Source organism: Cuculus canorus, chromosome 24 (assembly GCF_017976375.1).
Source record: "Cuculus canorus isolate bCucCan1 chromosome 24, bCucCan1.pri, whole genome shotgun sequence".
NCBI classification, from domain to species: Eukaryota; Metazoa; Chordata; class Aves; order Cuculiformes; family Cuculidae; genus Cuculus; species Cuculus canorus.
Genome location: NC_071424.1, coordinates 6182528 through 6200988, shown reverse-complemented (window position 1 = coordinate 6200988; position 18461 = coordinate 6182528). Strand labels below are relative to the sequence as shown.

The 18461-nt window shown below is 49.3% G+C and overlaps 1 long non-coding RNA gene across 1 annotated transcript; it reads left to right on the top strand.

The window, feature by feature from the left end:
* Nucleotides 1-4026: 4026 nt before the first annotated feature.
* Nucleotides 4027-17967, top strand: LOC128854398 (uncharacterized). The gene is made up of 3 exons (XR_008453465.1): nt 4027-4612; nt 5927-13383; nt 15336-17967. It is a non-coding gene; the product is annotated as an uncharacterized LOC128854398 (long non-coding RNA).
* The last annotated feature ends 494 nt before the right edge of the window (nt 17968-18461 follow it).

The window sequence follows — 18461 nt, the reverse complement described above, 5'->3', positions numbered from 1 at the left end:
AAACACACACTACCCTGACCAATATATAGAAGTATGGTCTTTTGATTAGCGTCTGGATGGATTTCAAAGTGACAAATGCCTTGTTCAGAGTCAAGGCAGATATCTTGGGCATCGATAGGATTACTTTCGTAAATAAACCCTTGTTGTTCTCGTGTAATACAAGACTGCAAATTTACAGTTTGCCAACTCTCGTTCACCATTTGTGCCCCTGCCCTATGTTTGGAAGGACAGAGCACCATTCTTTCATGATTTAATCCTAACGCAACGATGGGGTGGATGACATATATTGAAGCGTTATGTATGGTCAACACAAAGGTTGTGGCCACATTAGTGATTGGCTCCTAGGTAAAATTTACCAGAATCCACCAAGATTGGAGCTTGCTTTCTAAGACAGTGGCACTGTCCCAAACAATTTTCTGAATTTCAGTGGGGAAAGTGCCTTCGCTACCTTCTCTTATAGTTAAGGCGGCCACTGACTGCATCCATAATTGTCCTTGTATACAACTGAGAGACAAAGAAACATTATCTTGGATCACACCGAGTGCATTTACTATCAATTCATTGTTCTGTTCCTCCCCTTTTCCTACTCTGGTAACACTTTTGGTAACAGCCACTGATTAGTTCCTAAAGCCAATAGAGAAGATCGTAAAGGCTGTTGTAATATTGACAAATTGGTAGTGGTGATAGCCAATTTGTTCCCTAGTACCTCTGAGTCAATGCTATTCAGAACCCCCAATCCTGTTCCCACAACACCTGTCAGATCTCTTCGTTGTCTCTGAAAAGTTGCCCTTTTACATAGCCAGGTGGTCCATCCCTCGTAAGAGGTTCGTTAAATTCAACACGCTGGTTGAATTTCTGAGGCACTGTTTTGCATCAGCAACTCAACCTGTTTAAGAGGCCCCTCCGGGTTAAACAGCATTTGCTGTTGGCCCGTGTTCCTTATTATATACGGACCGATCTCATAAATTCTGGGTTTGAGTGCTGGTGTAGGTTGTGTGATCTGGTTTGGGGCTTGAGTGCTGGCATAGGTTGCAACAGGCTCAGCTATGGCATCTATTTTAAATTTGAATGAGAGCCCACTAGTAGCGTAGGCCCAAACCACCCTAACGGTCTGTACTAATGTAAAATTATGCTTTCTCAGGTAGCTGGACTGTTTCTGGCACTCTCAGAATCCCTCTGCATGCTTGATGCTTTTGCCCCGGCATGTCTTTTTTCCACTTAAGACATAGCTGCTCCCATCCGTGAACCAGCTCTCCGCCTCTTCCATGGGACTGTCTTTCAGGTCTGAACGGCTCGAGCATGTGGCCGCAATGGTCTTTAAGCAGTCACGGTGCACTGGTTCTCCTCTATTTCCACTGAGGAAAGAAGCTGGCTTGATGATGTTAGTGACCACAATTCCCACATCATCACGTTCCACCAGTATAGCTTGGTATTTAAGGAACCTTTGTGGAGAAAGCCAGTGCCCACCTTTCGCTTCCAGTACTGCAGATGCTGTATGGGACACTAACACAGTCATTTTCTGGCCCAAGGTCAATCTTCACATCTCCTGGATGTTTAGCACTACGGCCGCAACCGCTCCTAAACAACCAGGCCCTCGGGCAATCTCTTGCTTCTCATCAGAGAAAAGGAAAAATGGCTTACTCACATCTGGGAGTCCTAAGGCCAGGGCCCACATCAGGGCTTTCTTCAGCTGTTCCAAGTCTTGTACAGCCTCTTTGCTCCATTGAAGGTATTTCTTTTTGGCAGTGGTTAGTGCATACAGAGCTTTAACAAGCAGCCCATCGTTACAGATCCATAGCCGACACCACCCAGTCATCCCCAAGAAAGTTCGCAACTCCCTCACTGTTTGCGGTCTCGGAGTTTGTCATATTGCCTCTTCTTGGGTCTGCTCCAAAGTTCTTTGTCCAGCGCTGATTTCATAGCCCAGATAGATCACCTCGCATTGCATTATCTGGGCATTCTGTTTAGATACCCGGTATCCCTGGAGCCCCAAAAAGTTTAACAGACCCACCGTCCAGGTCATGCAAGTGTTGTCTTGGTGGAAATCAGGATATTACCTACGTACTGCAACAGTCTCCCTTCCTCAGGTGGGGCTTCCCAGGACTCAAGATCCTTTGCAAGTCAATTACCAAATACCCAGGTGAGTCGAGTTCTGTGCTCACTTTTAGGGTTTTCCCATTCAAATGCAAATATTTTCTGGCTGGCTTCATGGAGAGGGAGGCAAAAGCAGGCATCCTTCAGGTCTAAAACAGCAAACCAGGTTAGTTCAGGTATTAATAGAGTCAACAGGATATATGAATTTGCCACCACCGGGTAGAGGTCTTCAGTTATTTTATTTAAAGCCCATAAGTGCCAGGCACATCGGTGGCCCATACCTCAGGGTATACCCGGTTTGTGATTTCTTCACTGATTTTTTCTTTCTGTGGGAACCCTGGCTAGGGATAAACTCATTATTTGTATACACTGCTGGTCATTTACCTCCAGAGTAATCTCTCCCTTTTCAAATTTAATTATTGCACCCAAATGTCCTAATAAGTCTCTCCCCAAAAATGCGTTCGGGGAGTTGGGCATATACAAGAATCTGTGGATGCCCCATTATTTTCCCAGTTTATAACTTAGAGGTTCACAAAAATACGCGTTTTCACTTTGGCCAGCTGCCTCTTTTACCATGACATAGTCATTTCCTAGGGGCATCAAAGCTTGGTTCAAAACTGTTTATGTTGCCCCTGTATCAACTAAAAATTCTACCTTCTTTTCCTCTTCCCCTGGATTCCCCAGCTCCCCGTCAGTCTTCCTTCACTGTTCTTCTTTTAGACTGGCCCAGAACCAAAGAAACTAGCTGTTGCATTCCTACCTCTGACCCAGGATCCAGCAGTGTATGGCAGCGCATCACAGCCCTCAGTCGATCTAGGAATTCAGATGATGACTCAGAGGAACCTTGTTTCATTGTTTGGGAATGGCCCTTTCCATTCTCTTTGAAATCCACCCCAATATGCCTGTAATGTTTCTATATATTTGGATCTGTTTGGATCCCACATTGGGTCTTGGAGGGGAAAATACTCTTTCCAAATCCCCTGCAGTTTTTCCACCTTCCCAGAGAGGTGCCTGCAAAACTGTCAAAGCAAACCTCTTCATGGTGTTAGCGTAGAGACAAACACATAACCATACGAAGAAGGTTATATGTGGTGCTTTATTTCGAGGCCCCGGGAACCAGGGGTACGCACCCAAATCTGGTTCCAAAGACCGTCACATCGCGTTCGCCATTTATCCTTAAAGTGTTGCTCAATCTGTTACATATTCAAAAGGTCTCCGCCTAACTTGTTACATATTCATTTCAAGATTGCTCCAGCCAGTCTTGCAACATTAACCCTTACTGCGCTGGCGCACCCTCTTTCGGTGGTCGTGGGGATGAAGAAAATACTCTTCCTCGGATGAAGTAACTCACCTTCCTCATACTGTCCTTTTCACCTTTGGGCTTCTGGCAGATCATCAACCTCCCGAAGGACTGGTTGGATTTCAGCATTCTTTACATTTTTATGCAAACTGTTAGCTTTTTGCAAGTTTACTGCTTGTATTAGATAAAGATACTAACTCTATGTCCTGTTAACATGGATAAGATTTCTTCTAGCTCAGCAAGAGTTTTCAGCATCCCTTCCCAAATAAGGATACCTCGAGACTATACCCTGGAGCAAGCGAAATTTCAACAGAGTAGTTAGTTTTTTACCTATATTTAATAGAATTGTTAGAACCATTAGTTATTCGACTATATTTTAGTATGACAAACCAGAGTTTTCCAACATTGGGACATAGCGGGGCGGCGGCGCGCACCACTCCACTGCTTCGCATCCGCCCCGCGGCCGCTTCCGGCCGGGCACTTCGGGCGGGGGAAGGAGGTGCTCCGGGAGGGGCGGGGCCGGAAGGGGCGGTGGGGCAGAGCCGCTTCCGGTGCGAGCGCAGCGACGGGGCAGGTGAGGGCCCGGGCCTCAATGTTATGGTATAGTAATAATTATATTAATTACGATAATAAATTATAGACTATTAATAATTATATTAACAAGTATAGTGTGTAATTATGCTATTTGAATAATATTTAATAACGTAATATATAATATAGGATCATAGAACCCCTACGAACCACTCTCCCAGCCCATAGAATCGCTAGGTTTACCTTGTACCTAAAGCTTTTTGTGATTCTGCTTGCTTCCTTTCCGTCCCACTAAAACAGGCTTAACGTTGCTTCCAACCTGCAAGGCTCCCTTTCTCTCCTTTCCCTTTTCCTGGGGTGGGGGTGTTTGGGACTAAAAGCTGCCCAGGTTTTGCCGCTGACATGACCGGGACGGTGGGGATAAACCGGGACACAGGAGCATTCCCTCAGAGCTCCTGAGAGATGGGGCTGAGAGCAGGCATCCCAGGGTGCCGAGAGTGTTCTCCGGCACAGTCAGCAGGGTTCCTGGTCCATCCCAAGGAAGCCAAAGGGACAGGATGGGAAGGACTGGTGGGGACGAAGCTACGGGGCTTCCTCCCCCAGAGAACTTCCCTTGGAAATGGATCTCACACTTGGAAAATCTCCAAACACCATCAGAGCAGGAAAACCCCACTGAGGGCAACAAAGGTAAGCTCAGCCCTGCTGCTGGCTGTAAAGTCCTCAGGAGGGTCCAAGTTTGTAAAGTCCAGGACAAACACAGGGTCACCAATCGGCTGGGATCCTGCTTGCCGTTCCCTGGCAATAAGCGTTGACTTGCTGGAGCTTTATCCCAAATCCAAAGGTTGACGAAGCTCCGCACAAGCCTAGCAAGCTGCCTGCTGGACCTGCCAGAACTTTGCCTGCTCCCAGGAAGGCCACAAGCAAATGGAGTTGCTGTACATCTGTTTCCTCTCCTTGCAGGGACCTGCAGGGAGGGAGTTAATATGGAAATTGGGAGCTGACTTTCCTGTCTTCCTCTATTGTAATAATATGGGGGGAATGTCCAGGGTCAGAGGAAGAAATCATAGAATCATTAGGTTGGAAAAGACCTTGGAGATCATCAACTCCAAGCGTACCTGTCCACTTCTTACCCAGATCCCTGAGCACTTCATCCACCCATGTGTTCAACCCCTCCAGGGATGGGGACTCCACCATCTCCCTGGGCAGCCTCTGCCGGTTCCTGGTGACCCTGCCGGTGAAAAATTTGTTGCTAATGTCCAATCTGAGCTTGCCCTGGCACAGCTTGAGGCTGTTCCCCTCGTCTCCTATCACCCATCACTCAGAGTATATGAATGGAAGGCTTTGATTCTGGTCATGTGAAATGGGGATTTCGTGCCGCAAAGTCTGTCTTTAGAAGCTCTCAACACAGGCAGAGCCGGAACGGGAGCGGGGCTGGGTTCAAGGGTCCCACGGGCAGGGGCTCCCAGTGCAGCTCTGCTCCCCCGGGGGAGCAAATAGGCTCTTCCCATGTGATGTTACAATCACCACTGCAATGTCCCAGCTGGCCGCCCATCACCTTTGGATGCGCGGGGCAGCAGCCCTCACACTGCCGTGGCACTGTTGCCCAGGGCAGACGTGCAGCGTGCACTGGATCTCGCTGGCTTTTCTATCCGACTGTGCCTTCCCAGAGCCACACTGTGTGTTCAGGGAGCCCAACCTTGACACAATGGCAAGGAGAAAGGCTCCTCAGAGCAGGTCCCAGGGGCAATGCCCTTATGCCCTGCGGAGCAGGAACCGCAATGGGTAGGAAGCAGGGAGCTCCTGCCCGGGGTGTGGGCTTGGTTTGGGAGCAGGGCTGTGGCCGAAGCCGCTCTGTGGGATGCGGAGCATCGCAGAAGCGTCCGGCGGGGTTGTGGAGCAAAGGCCTGGGGTGGCCAAGTCCCCCTTGGGAGGGGCTGGGGCTGTGCTGCCAGCCGGGCTCGCTGGAGATGGGACTCACTTTGCTCTGGTTTCCTTGCCCAGGGCCAGCCTGCAGCATCGAGGACCAAGTGGCCCGTGCCCTCACCTCCCTCATGAGCCGCCTGAGGAACAGCTTCTTTGCCGTGTATGCATGACCCATTCCTGCTGTGGGCTGGTGAGAATGGGGATGTCTGAGGGTTAATGCAAGCCCAGGGGAGAGCAGAGGGTGCTCTCCACCTAGCAGCCAAAGGGCTCCCACTCTGGTGCCGAAGCTCGGGCACGGCTCGTGCTGGGGCTGCTTCCAGGCAGAGCGAAGAGCAAAAGCCCCTCAGCAGACGCACTGCCACACAAGATCTGTGTGACATCAAGGGAGAACAGACCTGCTTCCCAGACAAAGAGAGAGAAAGGGCCACACCGGAGAGGCTGTGGCAAAGCAAGCTTCATTTTCTCCACCTCTTCACTTCCCCGGATTGTTTTCCTTTCCTTTTGGACAGTGCTCCTGAAGCCCTTCCTTTGGGGAAGAGCTACTGGCAGTGTTGAACGGCGTGGAGAGAAATCCCGTTCCTCCTGGATGCTGCTCTGTCACCTCACTGCCAGCAGCAGTTTTTCAGCCCCGGGAGGGAAATGCACCTGGAAAGGCTTTACCCGAGACTTGGGCCCTTGACAGCCACCGGACTCCCTCTTTTCCAGAAAAGAGACAGTGCTGCAGCGAGAGCAGCTCTCGAAAATCCTGCTTGTGGCATTTGTGTTATTTCTCAGTGAGTTTTCCTGAGCAAACCTGGGAAGGCGACAGCCCAGCTGTGCTGCATGCCAGCTTCCAGCTTTCCTTTGGGGCCAGGACGTGGCCCAAGCGCTTCCTGAGCACAGCCATGCCCGGCACTGGCTTTTGGCCTCCCAGTCAGACCAGCAGCGTCCTGGCCGAGGTGATACTCCAGCCATGGGAGCAAGTGGCTCGCTCCGTCGGCGGGAGATGAGCGCAGCTATTCCCAAGCCTCAACTGGGGATTGCCGGAGGGGAGAGCCGTGCAGGGGGAGCGATGGAGAGGTGCCTCCCAGCCCGTGGAGCCTGGTCTGGGTGCTCCCTGAAGCACTGAGGGGGAACGGGGCAGGGCTGCGGGGCACCGAGCACGCCTGGGACCCAGCCTGGTCCCCTCCACCCCTGGAACGGCCAGGAGACTGCACCTGCCGGGATCGCTGGCCACCCCGCTCCAATCAATGCCTCTTGGTTCTGCTGCAGCTATTGTTTTTGGCTGGACCTGGTGCACATCAGGAACACAGAGAAAGACAGAGGTGGGGGACTGTGGTGGGGCCGGCACGTCCTGCGAGGGAGCGCTGCTGCCGGGGGCTGGGTCCAGCTGAGGCTCTTGAGCTGCCACGCAGGGTGGCCCAAAGCAGCAGCTTTTGCCGGCTCTTCCTAGGGGAGCCTCTCCTGGGAAGCCCCAGTGGCTCTGGCAGGGGATGCTCAAACACAGTGTTTTTCCATTTTCAGGGACAGACAAGTGTCATAGATAACAATCTGGAGAAGCTGAGGTGAGAGCTTTCAAGGACCCTACTAACAGGCAGTGTGAATTGCAATGAACTAAGCTTTTCCCTTATATGGTGCGGTTTACAATAAACTAAGATGCTTCGAAGTTTCTTTCCCTATATCTTATATGTTTGCCTATCAATTCCGCCCTGTCTTTAATGCTAGGCAAAGTTGTTTGCGTTATACATGATCTGTTTCTCGAAGGGAATGGGATAATACTTTGCTTGAAATTTTCCCCTCAATGCATTCTTAAGCGCAGTAGACATACAAGTTAGAACTGTCACTCGCTGTAACATTTTCCCATTCCAAACAAACAGTATAACAGACAAAGCAAGGCTGACTAAAACTAGTATTAAAAGAATGACAATGGTGTGACTCAACTTATTTAGAATGTCAGTCGCAGCAGGTGACCATCCAAAAAGTACATCCCACCAAGTCTTGGCTTGCATCTTCTTTCACCCTTTTCAGGACCCTATTTATTTCCCCTGTGTCTTGATGGATTGTTATCAGGGTTTTTCTCCCATTTCCTTGGGCCTCCTTCAAAATTTTGATCCAATCCTCATGTTTCAGTAATTGTTTTCCCAATGTAAGATTCATCCCAGTAGGTACAGGTGATAATGTGTAAAACAGCGTATAACTGGATTCTATCAACTGGTGGGATACAACTGGTGCTAAGTAAGAAAAGTCACACCCGACAATCTTAACAAAATTACAAACACAGGAATTAGACTGATTCTTGCTATCTGTAATCATCTTGTCTATTGTTACAGAGGTACAGGCAGTTCTCAAACACACACAACCCTGACCAATATATAGAAGTATGGTCTTTTGATTAGTGTCTGGATGGATTTCAAAGTGACAAATGCCTTGTTCAGGGTCAAGGCAGATGTCTTGGGCATCGATAGGATTACTTTCGCAAAGAAACCCTTGTTGTTCTCGTGTAATACAAGACTGCAAATTTACAGTTTGCCAACTCTCGTTCACCATTTGTGCCCCTGCCCTATGTTTGGAAGGACAGAGCACCATTCTTTCATGATTTAATCCTAACGCAACGATGGGGTGGATGACATATATTGAAGCGTTATGTATGGTCAACACAAAGGTTGTGGCCACATTAGTGATTGGCTCCTAGGTAAAATTTACCAGAATCCACCAAGATTGGAGCTTGCTTTCTAAGTCAGTGGCACTGTCCCAAACAATTTTCTGAATTTCGGTGGGGAAAGTGCCTTCGCTACCTTCTCTTATAGTTAAGGCGGCCACTGACTGCATCCATAATTGTCCTTGTATACAACTGAGAGACAAAGAAACATTATCTTGGATCACACCGAGTGCATTTACTATCAATTCATTGTTCTGTTCCTCCCCTTTTCCTACTCTGGTAACACTTTTGGTAACAGCCACTGATTAGTTCCTAAAGCCAATAGAGAAGATCGTAAAGGCTGTTGTAATATTGACAAATTGGTAGTGGTGATAGCCAATTTGTTCCCTAGTACCTCTGAGTCAATGCTATTCAGAACCCCCAATCCTGTTCCCACAACACCTGTCAGATCTCTTCGTTGTCTCTGAAAAGTTGCCCTTTTACATAGCCAGGTGGTCCATCCCTCGTAAGAGGTTCGTTAAATTCAACACGCTGGTTGAATTTCTGAGGCACTGTTTTGCATCAGCAACTCAACCTGTTTAAGAGGCCCCTCCGGGTTAAACAGCATTTGCTGTTGGCCCGTGTTCCTTATTATATACGGACCGATCTCATAAATTCTGGGTTTGAGTGCTGGTGTAGGTTGTGTGATCTGGTTTGGGGCTTGAGTGCTGGCATAGGTTGCAACAGGCTCAGCTATGGCATCTATTTTAAATTTGAATGAGAGCCCACTAGTAGCGTAGGCCCAAACCACCCTAACGGTCTGTACTAATGTAAAATTATGCCAACAGTCTAATTCATTTGAAATACAGGTCTGTGTGTTCTTATCTGTAGGAGTAGTTGAGATAGTAATTTGGGATGTCAACTCACTGTGGTTCCACAGTCCTCTCTGCAAGAGACTTTTCATATACATAATTTCCGGGCCGTATGCTATGCACAGGTCCATCCCAACTCCTACCTTGCGTCCCAACCAGGTTTTCCAATTTTTCTAAGTTGTTTGCCCAATGCCACCATGTAGAAGGTCATGATTTCATCCCCAGCTTGTGTGGACATCCCTTTCTCTATTCCATAGGGTCGTCCTTACAAGATTTCAAAAGGGCTCAGTCCTTCTTTTACCCTTGGTCTGATTCATATGCGCAAGAGACTCAGGGGAAGAGACTGAAGCCAAGCCAGGTTGGTTTCCTGTCCCAATTTCACAATTTGCTGCTTAATCAAGTGATTCATCTCCTCTACTCAGCCACTCAACTGAGGGCAATATGGGGTATGAAGCTGCCAATCCATACCCAAATAGTGACTGATTTGTTGTACTACTTTTGAGATAAAATGTGGTCCCCTATCAGGAGACATGGTTGCTGGAACCCCAAAGCGTGCTATTGTCTCCTGGATTAATGTTCTGGTTACCTCTCGAGCCTTGGCTGTTCTAGTAGGGAATGCCTCCGGCCAACCTGAGAAGATATCAGTTACTACCAATAAGTATCTATACCCCCCTTTTCTTGGGAGTTCCGAAAAATCAATCTGCCACAGTTCCCAGGCCCATTGACTCTTCCAATTTGGCCCATTTCTGGTTTGCGGTAATTTTGGGATTAGTCTGGAGACAAAGGTCACACTGCTCAGTCACTTGTCTCACAGTGGTGCATAAATTTCTAGCTGCAATCTCTTTAATTCGGAGTTTATATAGGACTTTTGCCCCCCAATGCCTCTTCCTGTGTTCCTCCCTTATCAAAGACCATGTTAAATAAGAGGGAATGATTAGTTTCCCCTGTGGGGTGGGGGGCCCACCCCTCTTTATAATACGACCCTTCCAGGTCTGTGAGAAGCTTCTGATCTTCCCTGGTATATTCTGGCTTACCTTCTAGGGAGATTCGCCCGTCAGGGACCAAAGCCCCTTCGGTTTTTACCTCACCTTTGGCTGCCGGTTTTGCCTCTCTGTCCATCAGCTCATTTCCTCTTTCCAATTCCAAATTCATTTTCTGGTGCACCTGGATGGGCATGATTGTTGCTTTCTCAGGTAGCTGGACTGTTTCTGGCACTCTCAGAATCCCTCTGCATGCTTGATGCTTTTGCCCCGGCATGTCTTTTTTCCACTTAAGACATAGCTGCTCCCATCCGTGAACCAGCTCTCCGCCTCTTCCATGGGACTGTCTTTCAGGTCTGAACGGCTCGAGCATGTGGCCGCGATGGTCTTTAAGCAGTCACGGTGCACTGGTTCTCCTCTATTTCCACTGAGGAAAGAAGCTGGCTTGATGATGTTAGTGACCACAATTCCCACATCATCACGTTCCACCAGTATAGCTTGGTATGTAAGGAACCTTTGTGGAGAAAGCCAGTGCCCACCTTTCACTTCCAGTACTGCAGATGCTGTATGGGACACTAACACAGTCATTTTCTGGCCCAAGGTCAATCTTCACATCTCCTGGATGTTTAGCACTATGGTTGCAACCGCTCCTAAACAACCAGGCCCTCGGGCAATCTCTTGCTTCTCATCAGAGAAAAGGAAAAATGGCTTACTCACATCTGGGAGTCCTAAGGCCAGGGCCCACATCAGGGCTTTCTTCAGCTGTTCCAAGTCTTGTACAGCCTCTTTGCTCCATTGAATGTATTTCTTTTTGGCAGTGGTTAGTGCATACAGAGCTTTAACAAGCAGCCCATCGTTACAGATCCATAGCCGACACCACCCAGTCATCCCCAAGAAAGTTCGCAACCCCTTCACTGTTTGCGGTCTCGGAGTTTGTCATATTGCCTCTTCTTGGGTCTGCTCCAAAGTTCTTTGTCCAGCGCTGATTTCATAGCCCAGATAGATCACCTCGCATTGCATTATCTGGGCATTCTGTTTAGATACCCGGTATCCCTGGAGCCCCAAAAAGTTTAACAGACCCACCGTCCAGGTCATGCAAGCGTTGTCTTGGTGGAAATCAGGATATTACCTACGTACTGCAACAGTCTCCCTTCCTCAGGTGGGGCTTCCCAGGACTCAAGATCCTTTGCAAGTCAATTACCAAATACCCAGGTGAGTCGAGTTCTGTGCTCGCTTTTAGGGTTTTCCCATTCAAATGCAAATATTTTCTGGCTGGCTTCATGGAGAGGGAGGCAAAAGCAGGCATCCTTCAGGTCTAAAACAGCAAACCAGGTTAGTTCAGGTATTAATAGAGTCAACAGGATATATGAATTTGCCACCACCGGGTAGAGGTCTTCAGTTATTTTATTTAAAGCCCATAAGTGCCAGGCACATCGGTGACCCATACCTCAGGGTATACCCGGTTTGTGATTTCTTCACCGATTTTTTCTTTCTGTGGGAACCCTGGCTAGGGATAAACTCATTATTTGTATACACTGCTGGTCATTTACCTCCAGAGTAATCTCTCCCTTTTCAAATTTAATTATTGCACCCAAATGTCCTAATAAGTCTCTCCACAAAAATGCGTTCGGGGAGTTGGGCATATACAAGAATCTGTGGATGCCCCATTATTTTCCCAGTTTATAACTTAGAGGTTCACAAAAATACGCGTTTTCACTTTGGCCAGCTGCCTCTTTTACCATGACATAGTCATTTCCTAGGGGCATCAAAGCTTGGTTCAAAACTGTTTATGTTGCCCCTGTATCAACTAAAAATTCTACCTTCTTTTCCTCTTCCCCTGGATTCCCCAGCTCCCCGTCAGTCTTCCTTCACTGTTCTTCTTTTAGACTGGCCCAGAACCAAAGAAACTAGCTGTTGCATTCCTACCTCTGACCCAAGATCCAGCAGTGTATGGCAGCGCATCACAGCCCTCAGTCGATCTAGGAATTCAGACGATGACTCAGAGGAACCTTGTTTCATTGTTTGGGAATGGCCCTTTCCATTCTCTTTGAAATCCACCCCAATATGCCTGTAATGTTTCTATATATTTGGATCTGTTTGGATCCCACATTGGGTCTTGGAGGGGAAAATACTCTTTCCAAATCCCCTGCAGTTTTTCCACCTTCCCAGAGAGGTGCCTGCAAAACTGTCAAAGCAAACCTCTTCATGGTGTTAGCGTAGAGACAAACACATAACCATACGAAGAAGGTTATATGTGGTGCTTTATTTCGAGGCCCCGGGAACCAGGGGTACGCACCCAAATCTGGTTCCAAAGACCGTCACATCGCGTTCGCCATTTATCCTTAAAGTGTTGCTCAATCTGTTACATATTCAAAAGGTCTCCGCCTAACTTGTTACATATTCATTTCAAGATTGCTCCAGCCAGTCTTGCAACATTAACCCTTACTGCGCTGGCGCACCCTCTTTCGGTGGTCGTGGGGATGAAGAAAATACTCTTCCTCGGATGAAGTAACTCATCTTCCTCATACTGTCCTTTTCACCTTTGGGCTTCTGGCAGATCATCAACCTCCCGAAGGACTGGTTGGATTTCAGCATTCTTTACATTTTTATGCAAACTGTTAGCTTTTTGCAAGTTTACTGCTTGTATTAGATAAAGATACTAACTCTATGTCCTGTTAACATGGATAAGATTTCTTCTAGCTCAGCAAGAGTTTTCAGCATCCCTTCCCAAATAAGGATACCTCGAGACTATACCCTGGAGCAAGCGAAATTTCAACAGAGTAGTTAGTTTTTTACCTATATTTAATAGAATTGTTAGAACCATTAGTTATTCGACTATATTTTAGTATGACAAACTAGAGTTTTCCAACATTGAGACATAGCGGGGCGGCGGCGCGCACCACTCCACTGCTTCGCATCCGCCCCGCGGCCGCTTCCGGCCGGGCACTTCGGGCGGGGGAAGGAGGTGCTCCGGGAGGGGCGGGGCCGGAAGGGGCGGTGGGGCAGAGCCGCTTCCGGTGCGAGCGCAGCGACGGGGCAGGTGAGGGCCCGGGCCTCAATGTTATGGTATAGTAATAATTATATTAATTACGATAATAAATTATAGACTATTAATAATTATAGTAACAAGTATAGTGTGTAATTATGCTATTTGAATAATATTTAATAACGTAATATATAATATAGGATCATAGAACCCCTACGAACCACTCTCCCAGCCCATAGAATCGCTAGGTTTACCTTGTACCTAAAGCTTTTTGTGATTCTGCTTGCTTCCTTTCCGTCCCACTAAAACAGGTTTAACGTTGCTTCCAACCTGCAAGGCTCCCTTTCTCTCCTTTCCCTTTTCCTGGGGTGGGGGTGTTTGGGACTAAAAGCTGCCCAGGTTTTGCCGCTGACATGACCGGGACGGTGGGGATAAACCGGGACACAGGAGCATTCCCTCAGAGCTCCTGAGAGATGGGGCTGAGAGCAGGCATCCCAGGGTGCCGAGAGTGTTCTCCGGCACAGTCAGCAGGGTTCCTGGTCCATCCCAAGGAAGCTAAAGGGACAGGATGGGAAGGACTGGTGGGGACGAAGCTACGGGGCTTCCTCCCCCAGAAAACTTCCCTTGGAAATGGATCTCACACTTGGAAAATCTCCAAACACCATCAGAGCAGGAAAACCCCACTGAGGGCAACAAAAGGAAGCTCAGCCCTGCTGCTGGCTGTAAAGTCCTCAGGAGGGTCCAAGTTTGTAAAGTCCAGGACAAACACAGGGTCACCAATCGGCTGGGATCCTGCTTGCGGTTCCCTGGCAATAAGCGTTGACTTGCTGGAGCTTTATCCCAAATCCAAAGGTTGACGAAGCTCCGCCCAAGCCTAGCAAGCTGCCTGCTGGACCTGCCAGAACTTTGCCTGCTCCCAGGAAGGCCACAAGCAAATGGAGTTGCTGTACATCTGTTTCCTCTCCTTGCAGGGACCTGCAGGGAGGGAGTTAATATGGAAATTGGGAGCTGACTTTCCAGTCTTCCTCTATTGTAATAATATGGGGGGAATGGCCAGGGTCAGAGGAAGAAATCATAGAATCATTAGGTTGGAAAAGACCTTGGAGATCATCAACTCCAACCGGTCCTGTCCACTTCTTACCCAGATCCCTGAGCACTTCATCCACCCATGTGTTCAACCCCTCCAGGGATGGGGACTCCACCACCTCCCTGGGCAGCCTCTGACGGTTCCTGATGACCCTGCCGGTGAAAAATTTGTTGCTAATGTCCAATCTGAGCCTGCCCTGGCACAGCTTGAGGCTGTTCCCCTCGTCTCCTATCACCCGTCACTCAGAGTATATGAATGGAAGGCTTTGATTCTGGTCATGTGAAATGGGGATTTCGTGCCGCAAAGTCTGTCTTTAGAAGCTCTCTGGGTTTCCCTTGCTGGTGCAACACAGGCAGAGCCGGAACGGGAGCGGGGCTGGGTTCAAGGGTCCCATGGGCAGGGGCTCCCAGTGCAGCTCTGCTCCCCCCGGGGAGCAAATAGGCTCTTCCCATGTGATGTTACAATCACCACTGCGATGTCCCAGCTGGCCGGCCATCACCTTTGGATGCGCGGGGCAGCCACCCTGACACTGCCGTGGCACTGTTGCCCAGGGCAGACGTGCAGCGTGCACTGGATCTCGCTGGCTTTTCTATCCGACTGTGCCTTCCCAGAGCCACACTGTGTGTTCAGGGAGCCCAACCTTGACACAATGGCAAGGAGAAAGGCTCCTCGGAGCAGGGCCCAGGGGCAATGGCCTTATGCCCTGCGGAGCAGGAACCGCAATGGGTAGGAAGCAGGGAGCTCGTGCCCGGGGTGTGGGCTTGGTTTGGGAGCAGGGCTGTGGCCGAAGCCGCTCTGTGGGATGCGGAGCATCGCAGAAGCGTCCGGCAGGGTTGTGGAGCAAAGGCCTGGGGTGGCCAAGTCCCCCTTGGGAGGGGCTGGGGCTGTGCTGCCAGCCGGGCTCGCTGGAGATGGGACTCACTTTGCTCTGGTTTCCTTGCCCAGGGCCAGCCTGCAGCATCGAGGACCAAGTGGCCCGTGCCCTCACCTCCCTCATGAGCCGCCTGAGGAACAGCTTCTTTGCCGTGTATGCATGACCCATTCCTGCTGTGGGCTGGTGAGAATGGGGATGTCTGAGGGTTAATGCAAGCCCAGGGGAGAGCAGAGGGTGCTCTCCACCTAGCAGCCAAAGGGCTCCCACTCTGGTGCCGAAGCTCGGGCACGGCTCGTGCTGGGGCTGCTTCCCAGCAGAGCGAAGAGCAAAAGCCCCTCAGCAGACGCACTGCCACACAAGATCTGTGTGACATCAAGGGAGAACAGACCTGCTTCCCAGCCAAAGAGAGAGAAAGGGCCACACCGGAGAGGCTGTGGCAAAGCAAGCTTCATTTTCTCCACCTCTTCACTTACCCGGATTGTTTTCCTTTCCTTTTGGACAGTGCTCCTGAAGCCCTTCCTTTGGGGAAGAGCTGCTGGCAGTGTTGAACGGCGTGGAGAGGAATCCCGTTCCTCCTGGATGCTGCTCTGTCACCTCACTGCCAGCAGCAGTTTTTCAGCCCCGGGAGGGAAATGCACCTGGAAAGGCTTTACCCGAGACTTGGGCCCTTGACAGCCACCGGACTCCCTCTTTTCCAGAAAAGAGACAGTGCTGCAGCGAGAGCAGCTCTTGAAAATACTGCTTGTGGCATTTGTGTTATTTCTCAGTGAGTTTTCCTGAGCAAACCTGGGAAGGCGACAGCCCAGCTGTGCTGCATGCCAGCTTCCAGCTTTCCTTTGGGGCCAGGACGTGGCCCAAGCGCTTCCTGAGCACAGCCATGCCCGGCACTGGCTTTTGGCCTCCCAGTCAGACCAGCAGCGTCCTGGCCGAGGTGATGCTCCAGCCATGGGAGCAAGTGGCTCGCTCCGTCGGCGGGAGATGAGCGCAGCTATTCCCAAGCCTCAACTGGGGATTGCCGGAGGGGAGAGCCGTGCAGGGGGAGCGATGGAGAGGTGCCTCCCAGCCCGTGTAGCCTGGTCTGGGTGCTCCCTGAAGCACTGAGGGGGAACAGGACAGGGCTGCGGGGCACCGAGCACGCCTGGGACCCAGCCTGGTCCCCTCCACCCCTGGAACGGCCAGGAGACTGCACCTGCCGGGATCGCTGGCCACCCCGCTCCAATCAATGCCTCTTGGTTCTGCTGCAGCTATTGTTTTTGGCTGAACCTGGTGCACGTCAGGAACACAGAGAAAGTCAGAGGTGGGGGACTGTGGTGGGGCCGGCACGTCCTGCGAGGGAGCGCTGCTGCCGGGGGCTGGGTCCAGCTGAGGCTCTTGAGCTGCCACGCAGGGTGGCCCAAAGCAGCAGCTTTTGCCGTCTCTTCCTAGGGGAGCCTCTCCTGGGAAGCCCCAGTGGCTCTGGCAGGGGATGCTCAAACACAGTGTTTTTCCATTTTCAGGGACAGACAAGTGTCTTAGATAACAATCTGGAGAAGCTGAGGTGAGAGCTTTCAAGGACCCTACTAACAGGCAGTGTGAATTGCAATGAACTAAGCTTTTCCCTTATATGGTGCGGTTTACAATAAACTAAGATGCTTCGAAGTTTCTTTCCCTATATCTTATATGTTTGCCTATCAATTCCGCCCTGTCTTTAATGCTAGGCAAAGTCGTTTGCGTTATACATGATCTGTTTCTCGAAGGGAATGGGATAATACTTTGCTTGAAATTTTCCCCTCAGTGCATTCTTAAGCGCAGTAGACATACAAGTTAGAACTGTCAGTCGCTGTAACATTTTCCCATTCCAAACAAACAGTGTAACAGACAAAGCAAGGCTGACTAAAACTAGTATTAAAAGAATGACAATGGTGTGACTCAACTTATTTAGAATGTCAGTCGCAGCAGGTGACCATCCAAAAAGTACATCCCACCAAGTCTTGGCTTGCATCTTCTTTCACCCTTTTCAGGACCCTATTTATTTCCTCTGTGTCTTGATGGATTGTTATCAGGGTTTTTTTCTCCCATTTCCTTGGACCTCCTTCAAAATTTTGATCCAATCCTCATGTTTCAGTAATTGTTTTCCCAATGTTAGATTCATTCCAGTCGGTACAGGTGATAATGTGTAAAACAATGTATAACTGGATTCTATCAACTGGTGGGATACGACTGGTGCTAAGTAAGAAAAGTCACACCCAACAATCTTAACAAAATTACAAACACAGGAATTAGAATGATTCTTGCTATCTGTAATTATCTTGTCTATTGTTACAGAGGTACAGGCAGTTCTCAAACACACACAACCCTGACCAATATATAGAAGTATGGTCTTTTGATTAGCGTCTGGATGGATTTCAAAGTGACAAATGCCTTGTTCAGGGTCAAGGCAGATGTCTTGAGCATCGATTGGATTACTTTCGCAAATAAACCCTTGTTGTTCTCGTGTAACACAAGACTGCAAATTTACAGTTTGCCAACTCCCGTTCACCATTTGTGCCCCTGCCCTATGTTTGGAAAGACAGAGCACCATTCTTTTATGATTTAATCCTAATGCAATGATGGGGTGGATTACATATATTGAAGCGTTATGTATGGTCAACACAAAGGTTGTGGCCACATTAGTGATAGGTTCCTAGGTAAAATTTACCAGAATCCACCAAGATTGGAGCTTGCTTTCTAAGTCAGTGGCACTGTCCCAAACAATTTCTGAATTTCGGTGGGGAAAGTGCCTTCGCTACCTTCTCTTATAGTTAAGGCAGCCACTGACTGCATCCATAATTGTCCTTGTATACAACTGAGAGACAAAGAAATGTTATCTTGGATCACACCGAGTGCATTTACTATCAATTCATTGTTCTCTTCCTCCTCTTTTCCTACTCTGGTAACACTTTTGGTAACAGCCACTGATTAGTTCCTAAAGCCAATAGAGAAGATCGTAAAGGCTGTTGTAATATTGACAAATTGGTAGTGGTGAGTCTGGGGGTGCCGGACAATCAGAGCCCTGGTGCCCCTGCCTGTACCTGCCCCTCCAAGCCCCACTTGCCCCTCCTGTCCCCCAACCCCTGCAACCCCCAGCAGTGCCTCTAAACCCCACTTCCTCCCCTCTCAGGCCCTACCTCCCCCCCAGCAAGCCCCATGTGCCCCCTGCCCTGCCCCATCCTCCAGGC